Consider the following 10,358-nt stretch of genomic DNA (forward strand, 5'->3'; position numbering starts at 1 on the left):
CCATCAGGGTGAGGGTGGCATTGGGTGTATTTTTTCCCCCGTTGCCCAGATCTTTGTACAGCGAGTCCCTTCAGACCCGGTCCATCTTTGACCTCCACATAAACTGGAAGATGGCCCGGGTGACTGCAGCGGCACAGGTTCTGGGAATAGGCCAGACCTGTGCCACGTATAATAGCAATGACAGTTCCCCACACCTGATGACCAGGTTTTCCATCTGCCTAGTTTCTGCCTCACTTTGCTGATACGCTCCTCCCAACACTTGGCGCATGCCCCAGCCCCCCCAGAACCAAATACCCAGCACCTTCAGGTGGTCGGTCCTGACGGTGAAGGGGATTGAGGATTGGTCGGCCCAGTTCCCGAAGAGCATGGCCTCCCTCTTGCCTCGGTTTACTTTGGCCCCCGAGGCCCGTTCGAACTGGTCACAGATGCACATGAGTCTGCGCACGGACAGCGGATCCAACAGAAAACGGCGACGTCATCCATGTACAGGGAGGCCTTAACCTGCAGGCCCCCCGCTGCCAGGAATAGTCACCCCTCTCAGGCTCGCATCCTTCCTGATGGACTCGGCAAATGGCTCTATGCAGCACACAAACAAGGCAGGAGAGAGAGGCAGCCCTGCCTGACTTCAGATCTGACTGGGAAGCTATCTGATTCCCACCCATTGATTGAGACTGCACTGACAATGTTCGTCGAGGGATTCTCGCTGAAGGGTTGGATAAATGGGAATGGACAGCAACATGAGCCATTGGGAGCTGTCAAAAGGTGGCGCTGAGTGAGCGAGAAACACCCTTTGTGTCTGTGTGTGTCTCCGTCTGTCTGTCGGGAGTTGGGGGGCTGTCTCATTTTAAAGTCATGAATGTCTCTAAGTGTAACACCTTCATAAGCTTGTTCTGTACTTCCAAATAAACCAGTTGGACTTTCACCTGGTGTGGTTTGACGTTTAAGTTTGCACTCCATTAGACTGCAGGGAGAATTGAAGGCCTTGATTCGCTCAGAGCAGTAAATGATAGGGAAAGTGTCCAAAAGGGTGCGAACCATTTTTAAGGTGGGTGTTAGCTTAAATTAAACAACGCGCCGCCCAACGTGGGGCTCGAACCCACGACCCTGAGATTAAGAGTCTCATGCTCTACCGACTGAGCTAGACGGACTTCGCGGCACGACAAGCAGACTGTCGCATCCACTTTCATAGTCACTTTGTTTCCTCTATTTGTGCCACTAATTTTGTTTTCTGTTTTCAATGTAAAAGTGCTGCTGTTGGGAATCGGAAATTAAAACAGGCCGGATTGAACAAAACTCATTCAGGCTCCTCCTCCTGACGGGGGAACCTGCAGTAACCTCCCTCCCACACAATCACTGCAATAACCTTCCTGAATAAGACTATCAGCCCTGGTAATAAACCTCATTTGATGGACCAGACGAGATTGTTAAGGACCGCACTTGGGGGAGGGGAGATTGCTTGTTTTAGATGTTTTGTGCTCATCTTGTCTGACAACACAATAGGTTGAAAATGTTTGCGTGTGAGCAAATTTGATAGATGTACACGTGAACTGATACTGCCCGGACTGAGACTTCCGGTGAGCATGGCGGCGGCATAGTGCAAGTCAGGATGGCCGAGCGGTCTAAGGCGCTGCGTTCAGGTCGCAGTCTCCACTGGAGGCGTGGGTTCGAATCCCACTCCTGACATCCTCGCTTTTGCTTGAAGCATCATTAATGACGGATGTGCGATTTGTGTCGTCAAATCGACACGATCCCTCTTCCGCCCAGGGACGATTGACAAAAAACACACTTTCTCGCTTGTGTCTGTGGGTGAGTGTGACAACGTGCAGCCTCCCTGAGCACGGCCCAAACTTTCCCCCACTATCCACGGTAAAGGCGGCAGCACCCGGTCATGGAGCTCTCAGCAAAACGATCAGCTGCAGAGAGAGTTTTGCGTCACTGTATTCCGTCAGACTGCAGAGCGAAAGGAGTCTGTATGTTCACTCAGATCAGAGACAGAGGCAGAGTGGAAGTGCGTGTTGTGAAGAGTGAGAGAGGTGGGGGAGATACGAAGACAGTAATCGAGATGGAGAGGGAGACGCAGGGAGTCAGAGAGAGTGAGATGGAGATACAGAGCCAGAGACTCTCGGTGTATGAGTTTGCACACAGCCAATCTCCCGGAACTGAGATTATATCTACGACGTTTTCTGTTTCCAATGTAAAAGTGCCTACTGCTGCTGCAAATCAGAAATTAAAAACGACAGCACTTACAATCCACAGCTTGGATTGGACACAAGTCATCCAGGCCCCTCCTCCTCTTGAGGGACACCCAGAGAGGGAGAGGGAGAGATGAGTCGGAAATTGAAACCAACAATATCTTGGATTGGACCAAACTCATCCAAGGTTCCTCCTGCTGCTGCTGCTGTCGGGCAACCTGCAACCACCTCCCTCTCACACAAGCACCGCAATCACTCACAACCTGCAGCATTCACACAGATCTCTCGGCACCGTCCCAACAGTGAAACACACACACACAGAGACAATCATACACCCACGCACACACAGACAGAGAAAGAAAGAGATATGGAGGCTGAAATCGAGACAGAGAGGGAAACACTGGGGGACAGACATACAGACAGGAAGCTACAGAAAGAGAGGGAGAGATACAGAGACATAGACAGACTTCGGGTGGATGAGTTTGCACACAGCTTCTGTCTTGTAACTGACGATGTGTTTGTTCGCAGTGAATCGCAAGACGTGCCCAAAGTGGACAGGGTTGAAACTTTATTGCTGGAACAGCACAGCAGGTCAGGCAGCATCCAGGGAACAGGAGATTCGACGTTTCGGGCACAGGCCCTTCCTCAGGAATCCTGTGGTCTCCTCTCCTTTGGGGAGACAGATTGTCAACTTGTGGAATGTCCCAGAGAACATCTGCGGGACACACACACTAAACAACTGTGCCTACCTGTGGCCAACCACGTCAACTACCCTCCCACTCCGCCAAGGACATGCAAGTCCTGGGCCTTCTCCACTGCCAAATCACAACCACCCAAGGACTGCAGGAAGAATACTTCATCTTCTGCAATGGGATACTCTGACCACACACAATCAATGTCAATTTCAACAGTTTCCCAATCACCCCGCCTCCCCACCTTATCCCACATCCAACCCTCTAATTCAGCACCATCCTCTTGAACTGCCCTATCTGTCCATCTTCCTTCCCACCTATCTGCTCCACACACTGCTCCGACCTATCACCATCACTTTCCACTTCATCTACCTATCACATTCTCAGCTATCTTATCCCTCCAAGCCCCACTCGCCCTACCATTTATCTCTCAGCCCCTGTGGGTCACTACATTCCTGATGAAGATCTAATGCTTGAAATGTTGACTCACCTCCTCCTCGGATGCCACCTGACCTATTGCGCTTTTCAGGAACACCTTCCACCCCGACCTCACGTTCACCTGGACCATCTCTGACACCTTCCTCCACTTCCACATGCTTTAACCCTTTCCCATGCTTTCATGCTCTTTATTTTCCATAACAGCAGGGCACCTGGAGACTTGAACAAAGTGTCTTTCCCATCCTGTTATCCAACACGACCCTCCTCCAAATGAGGTGTATGAACTCCCCAATGGGAAGGCAGCTTCTTCTGGTATTCATTCAGGACACCATTCTGCATATTTAGTGCATGGTGGCGGAGGTTGGTGGAGCGGATCTCGCTGAGGGGATGGTTAAATGGGAATGGACAGCAACATGAGCCAGTAGGAGGTGTGCAAAGGCAGCGCTGAGTGAGTGAGAAACCCCCTTAGTGTCCGTGTGGTCTGTGTGTGTAACTCTGTGTGACTGTGTGTGTGTGTGTGTGAGAGAGAGATTGAGTGTGGTGCCCAGTTCAATGTAATAGTGTAGGGGCCCCCTAGTGGCCTGGCTGTGAAATGCACATTGCTCAAGTCTCTCTGAGCCCTGTTGCAAGATTTGATTGGCGAGGCGGGGTCCTTCAGTCCAGAGGTGGGAATAAAGTATCACTGTTTGTGTACATTTGTACCCAAGGGGGTCTGACAAAGCAACAGGCTGGAATGTGGGTGAGTGAGAGAGTTTGACAGACGTCTGTGTGAATAGAGAGGTGTGTGCAGACAATGACTGTACTGAGCCTTCGTGTGAACGTTGATCACGGAATGGGGTGGGGTTAGTATGTGTCAGGCTGGCCGAGCGGTCTCAGGTGCTGATTTAAGCTGCAGCTTGTCTTTGAACTGACGGTTTGTAAACTCATAAACGAACTGGAGTGTGACCTTGTGATAAAACTGACACCCACCCCCCAACCCCCAAGGCACCTGCTGCTGGGGAGTCTGACTCGCTTCCCCTGCCACAGGCGGGTTTACAGAGCCGCAGGTTAATGTTTGTGTCCGTGAGTGTGTGCAGCCTCTGTGTGTACGGCCCATACCCTCCCGCCAGTGTCGATGGTAAAGCCAATGGAGCTCTCAGGGAAGCGAGCGGCTGCAGAGAGAGAGAGTGTGTGTCGCTGCACTCCATCAGACTGCAGGGAGAATTTAGGAGAAAGTGAGGACTGCAGATGCTGGAGATCAGAGTGGAAGAGTGTGGTGCTGGAAAAGCACAGCCGGTCCGGCAGCGTCCGAGGAGCAGGAGAGTCGACGTTTCGGGCAGAAGCCCTTCATCAGGACCCCCGGGAGTATTGAACCTCCTGATTGACTCGGACCAGTAATAGATCAAGGCGCGTCCAAATGGGAGAAAGCTGTTGCGCGAAACAAGAAGTGCGTGTTAACAGCGAAACACGCCGCCCAGCGTGGGGCTCGAACCCACGACCCTGAGATTAAGAGTCTCATGCTCTACCGACTGAGCTAGCCGGGCGCCGCCCCCCCGGCACCCGCTTCTCCTGTGGGGGGAATTGGCTATTAGGTTTTACCCAAACACTCCGCAAAAAGACAGATCCAAAGAGAGAAAGAGATGCAGAGAGATGGAGTGACTCTTAGAGTCTGAGTCTACATAGCTCTGTGTCGCCAGCAAGCCACGCAGTTCAAGGGGCAATTAGGGACGGGTAACACCCTCTGGCCTCGCCAGACGACGTCCCCATCCCATGAACCATCACCAACCTCATCCATTCCCTTGTAAGGTAAGGAGGGAGCATCCACAAGTGCTCTCCAACAGTCCACTCTCTGTGAACTTGCAGTTATCTAACTTTCTGCTGCCCCTGTCTGGGGCCTGGATACAAATCCCAGGCTTCGGAGTAGCTTTACTCTGAATAAAAAAGATTGACCAGATCTCAGTCTGGTACAGCCTGTCAACCTGCCCAAACACAACCCTATCTTGTGAAGGCATAGCTCCAATCAAACACACTGCACTGACAATCCACAAATACCTGCAGCAGCTCAACCTGCTGTTTCTCGTTGCAAAGGTGTGAGGTTAGAGTCTGTCTGCAAAAGCTCCAGGCGCGTCCAAATGGGAGAGAGCTGCTGTCCAGAACGTTACTGGTGTGTTAATAACGAAATACGCCCCCCCAGCGTGGGACTCGAACCCACGGCCTTGAGGTTTAGAGTCTCACACTCTGGCGAGCGAGCGAGACGGGCGTCGCACACATGGCGTCCGCTATTCCTTTGGGGGGAATGGTCTTTTTCCCAAACACTGCAAAAACACAGATCCACAGAGAGAAGGAGATGCAGAGAGAGAGAGTGACTCTCAGAGTCTGAGTCTACATAGCTCTGTGTCGCCAGCAAGCCTCGCAGTTCAAGGGGCAATTAGGGACGGGTAACACCCTCTGGCCTCGCCAGACGACGCCCCCATCCCATGAACCATCACCAACCTCATCCATTCCCTTGTAAGGGAAGGAGGGAGCATCCACAAGTGCTCTCCAGCATTCCACTCTCTGTGAACTTGCAGTTATCTGACTCTCTGCTGCCCCAGTCTGGGTCCTAGTTACAAATCCCGGACATCGTAGTAGCTTTACTCTGAATAAAAAAGAAGATTGACCAGATCTCAGTCTGGTACAGCCTGTCAACCTGCCCAAACACAGCCCTATCTTGTGAAGGCATAGCTCCAATCAAACACACTGCACTGACAATCCACAAATACCTGCAGCAGCTCAACCTGCAGTTTCTCGTTGCAAATGTGTGAGGTTAGAGTCTGTCTGTATCAAAAGCCATACAAAAGCCATTGCTTCCAAATACACCTAACTCAGATGCCTTCCTCCACTTCCTGGACCTTTCCATCTCCATATCCTGTGACTGACTCAAAGCGGGCATCCTCTTCAAGCCCACCAACTCCCACCCCGCCTCCTGTAAAACTGCAACCCATCAGTCCCCATTTCTCTGCCTCCACTGCATCTGCTCCCAGAAGAATCAATTCCACTCCAGAACATTCCAGATGACCTCCTACTTCAAGGACCATAATTTTCCCTCCCAGAATGTCAACAATGCCTTCCGGTACAACTCCTCCACTTCCCGCACCTCTGCCTTGAGCTCCACCTCTCCAACCACAACAAGGATAGAAACCCCCTTGTGCTCACCTTCCACCTCACCAGTCTCTGGATACAATGCATCATCCTCCACCATTTCCGCCACCTACAGTCAGACTCCACCACCAGAGATATAGTTCCCTCTTCACCCTTTTCAGCATTCTGCAACAGGCATTCCTTTCTGCGTTAGGTCTATGCACCCTACCAACCCACCCACCACTCCCTTGCCACCTCAAAAGGTGTAAAATCTGCACCTACACCTCCCACTCGTCTCCATCCAAGGGCCGTAAGGATCCTTCCACATCTGTAAGAGATTTTCCTGCAGAACCAAACACCTCCCCTGCTGTGTCCATTGCTCTCGATGTGGTCTCCTCTACATTGGGGAGACAGATTGTCAACTTGTGGAATGTCCCATGGAACATCTGTGGGACACACACACTAAACAACTGTGCCTACCTGTGGCCAACCACTTCAAATACCCTCCCACTCCGCCAAGGACATGCAAGTCCTGGGCCTTCCCCACTGCCAAATCCCAGCCACCCAAGAACTGTAGGAAGAATGCTTCATCTTCTCCCTGGGACACTCTGACCACACACAATCAATGTCAATTTCAACAGTTTCCCAATCACCCCGCCCCCCCCCCCCCTCCACCTTATCCCAGATACAACCCTCCAATTCAGCAGCGTCCTCTTGAACTGCCCTATCTGTCCATCTTCCTTCCCACCTATCTGCTCCACACACTGCTCCGACCTACCACCATCACTTTCCACTTCATCTACCTATCGCATTCTCAGCTACCTTATCCCTCCAAGCCCCACTCCCTCTACCATTTATCTCTCAGCCCCCATGGGCCACTACATTCCTGATGAAGAGCTTATGTTTAAAATGTTGACTCACCTGCTCCTCGGATGCCACCTGACCTATTGCGCTTTTCACCAACACCTTCCACCCTAACCTCACGTTCTCCTGGACCATCTCAGACACCTTCCTCCACTTCCTGGACCTCACCATCTCCATTTCCGGTGACTGACTCAATGCAGACATTCACTTCAAACCCACCAACTCCCACCCCACTTCTACCCTTTGACACTGTTCTACATCTCTCTTCTGCAGTGCTTCACCTCACCACTAATAATTCACCCTCCCATCCTGCTGGAGGGGAGCTAACTCACAAAACTGGTGGGAAATCATTCAACCTCATTTCGTGGACCAGGCGGAATTGTTAAGGACCACGGTGTGTAGAAGTGGGGTAGTGTGCATTAATGGTTTGAGAATATTTTTTCCTCCCCCTTTTCTGACAAAGCAACAGGTTGTAAAATGTATGTATGAGAGAGAGTGCATTTGATAGATGTGTGTTTGTGTGTGAGTGCCTGTGAGTTTGTGTGTGTATCTGTGTGTGTGTATGTTTGTGTGTGTGTGTGTGGGTGTCTGTGTGTGTGACTGTGTGTGTGGCTGTGTGTGTGTTTGTGTGTGCGTGTGTATGTGTGTGTGTCTGTATGTGTTTCTGTATGTCTGTGTGTCTGTGTGTGAGTTCTGTGTGTGTATGCGTCTGTCTGTCTGTGTGTGTGTGAGACTGTCTGTGTGTGTGTCTGTGTGTGTGCGTGTGTGTCTGTGTGTGTGTATCTGTTTGTACATGTATATGTGTGTGTATGTGTGAACTGATGCTGCCGGGCCAGAAACTCTGGACAAAAGCCATGCCTCTCACATGTCTTTTCAAGTAGTCCTGCCCTTCTTTTTAAACCTATGTCCTCTAGTATTTGACATTTCCACTCTGGCGAAAGGGACCCTGACTATCCACCCTATCCATGCTCCTCATAATTGTATATACTCTGATGTTGAAAGAAGAAACAAGGTGAGGGAGTATTTAATGAATGGCAGGACACTGGGTAGCTCACAGGAACAGAAAGATCTTGGGTGTATTCATTTACTGATGCAATACAATTCAACTCAGGAACAGGCGCACTGAGCCTGAGCCAATTCCTAACCCTTATTTAGATCCATTACTTATTGCCCACAAATTCACCCCACAAACATATATGTATATATGTGCATGTGGGCTTGTCTGTGTGTGTGCGTGTGTGTGTGTGTCTGGCGTGGTGTTTGTGAGTGTCTGTGAGAGAGAGTGTATATATGTGTATGTGTGAGTGTAAAGGGGTTTAAGTCTGTGAGAGTGTGCACATGTGAGTTTGGGAGTGTGTCTGTCTGTAGGGGTGTGTCTTTATGTGTTTGTATGTGTGTAGGAGTGTCTTTGTGTGTATAGTGCAATGGTGGTCATCCATAGTGACATGAACACTAGGGCCTGGTTGAGGCCCTCCCGATGGGTGCCAATTTTAGCTATCGGTGGCACAGTGGTTAGCATTGCTGCCTCACACTGCCAGAGACACAGGTTCAATTCCCACCTCATGCAACTGTCTGTGTGGAGTTTGCACATTTCTCCCCGTGTCTGCGTGGGTTTCCTCCGGGTGCCCTGGTTTCCTCCCACAGTCCAAAAATGTGCAGTTTAGGTGAATTGGCCATGCTAAATTGCCCCTAGTGTTAGGTGTAGGGGAATTGGTCTGGGTGGGTTGCTCGTCGGAGGGTTGGTGTGGACTTGTTGGGCTGAAGGGCCTGTTTCCACACTGTAGGGAATCTAATGTATGGGTACCGAACTTAGCTATCAGCCTCTGCTTGGCCACTTTTCACTGCTGCCTGTCCCGAAGTCCACCTTGGAGGATGGTCACCCGAAGGTCTGAGGTCGAATGTCCTGCACCGCTGAGGTGTTCTCCAACTGGGAGAGTGCACTCCTGTCTGTTGATTTCTGTACGGTGCCCATTCATCCATTGCCACTGTTCAGTTTCACCAATGTACCATGCCTCAGGGCATCCTTGCCTGCAGCGTATAAGGTAGACAATGCTGGCTGAGTCGCATGAGAAAGAGAAAAATCCATATAGACAAATACATTTGTGGGGCGAATTTGTACTTGCAGAGTTACATTGTACTTTGCTCAAAAATTGCATGAATCTATCTAAGCCTCTATTAATTCATTTTTTAAGGTTAGAATCAGTCTGAACATTATGGCACAGACAACAGAACACAGGGGGCTAACACCTTCAACATCTTATCTGGGCTGATACCAATTGTTACAGTTAACCTGAGAATGTAACTTTTGGAAAAGGTTTTGAGATTTACATATGAAAGAAGTGAAATTATCATGGTCATTCGAACAGATGAGAGACTTAACAAACAATCAACGTATTTTTCAATGTATAATTTCAGTTACATCACACTGTAAACTTTTGCTATAAATTGTGTGTCTTACAACTGTGTCCTCTACAACCATCTGATGAAAGAGCAGCGCTATGAAAGCTAATGCTTCCAATCAAACTGCTTGGACTAGAACCTGGTGTTACGTGCCTTTTAACATTGTACACCCCATCCCAACACTGGCACCTCCAAATTGGGAAAAGGATGTTTTTTATACAGAAGAGAGGTTGGCGGGGAGGAGTAAATGAGAGAGAGACCAAAGAGAAAGAGAAAGAGAGAATTTATGTGGAGTCAGCTGATCAAAGAGGAAGTGAACGGTGTTCAAAGTTTAAAGATGGGAAAAGGTGAGGACTGCAGATACTGGAGATCATCATAGTCGAGACTGTGGTGCTGGAAAAGCACAGAAAGTCAGGCAGCATCCGAGGAGCAGGAGAATCCTCATTTCGTCAGGAATGAGGATTGTGAGCCAACTGGGTGGAGAGATAAATGGGAGGGGGAATGGGTTTGGGGGGAACGTAGCTGAAAGTGTGATATGTCGATGGAAGTGGGGCTGAAATTGGATAGATTATCCGTGAATCGCTGGCTGTCCCCAGGCAGAAACGGACATGTACAAACGCCTCGCTTCCATGCAGTTTCCGTAGTGTAGTGGTTATCACGTTTGCCTCACACG

At 50.0% G+C, this 10,358-nt stretch overlaps 3 non-coding genes across 3 annotated transcripts; 1 reads left to right on the forward strand and 2 right to left on the reverse strand.

Annotated features, from left to right (window-relative positions):
- Window positions 1-1,075: 1,075 nt before the first annotated feature.
- On the reverse strand, window positions 1,076-1,148 carry trnak-cuu (transfer RNA lysine (anticodon CUU)). Its single transcript has one exon. It is a non-coding gene; the product is annotated as a tRNA-Lys (tRNA).
- Window positions 1,149-1,600: 452 nt separating this feature from the next.
- Window positions 1,601-1,683, forward strand: trnal-cag (transfer RNA leucine (anticodon CAG)). The gene has a single exon. It is a non-coding gene; the product is annotated as a tRNA-Leu (tRNA).
- A 3,089-nt stretch (window positions 1,684-4,772) lies between these two features.
- trnak-cuu (transfer RNA lysine (anticodon CUU)) lies at window positions 4,773-4,845 on the reverse strand. Its single transcript has one exon. It is a non-coding gene; the product is annotated as a tRNA-Lys (tRNA).
- Between the last annotated feature and the right edge of the window lie 5,513 nt (window positions 4,846-10,358).

This window comes from Chiloscyllium plagiosum, unplaced genomic scaffold (genome assembly GCF_037043375.1).
Source record: "Chiloscyllium plagiosum isolate Xiang-an unplaced genomic scaffold, Cpla_swu_hap1 HiC_scaffold_44, whole genome shotgun sequence".
Classification (NCBI taxonomy): Eukaryota; Metazoa; Chordata; class Chondrichthyes; order Orectolobiformes; family Hemiscylliidae; genus Chiloscyllium; species Chiloscyllium plagiosum.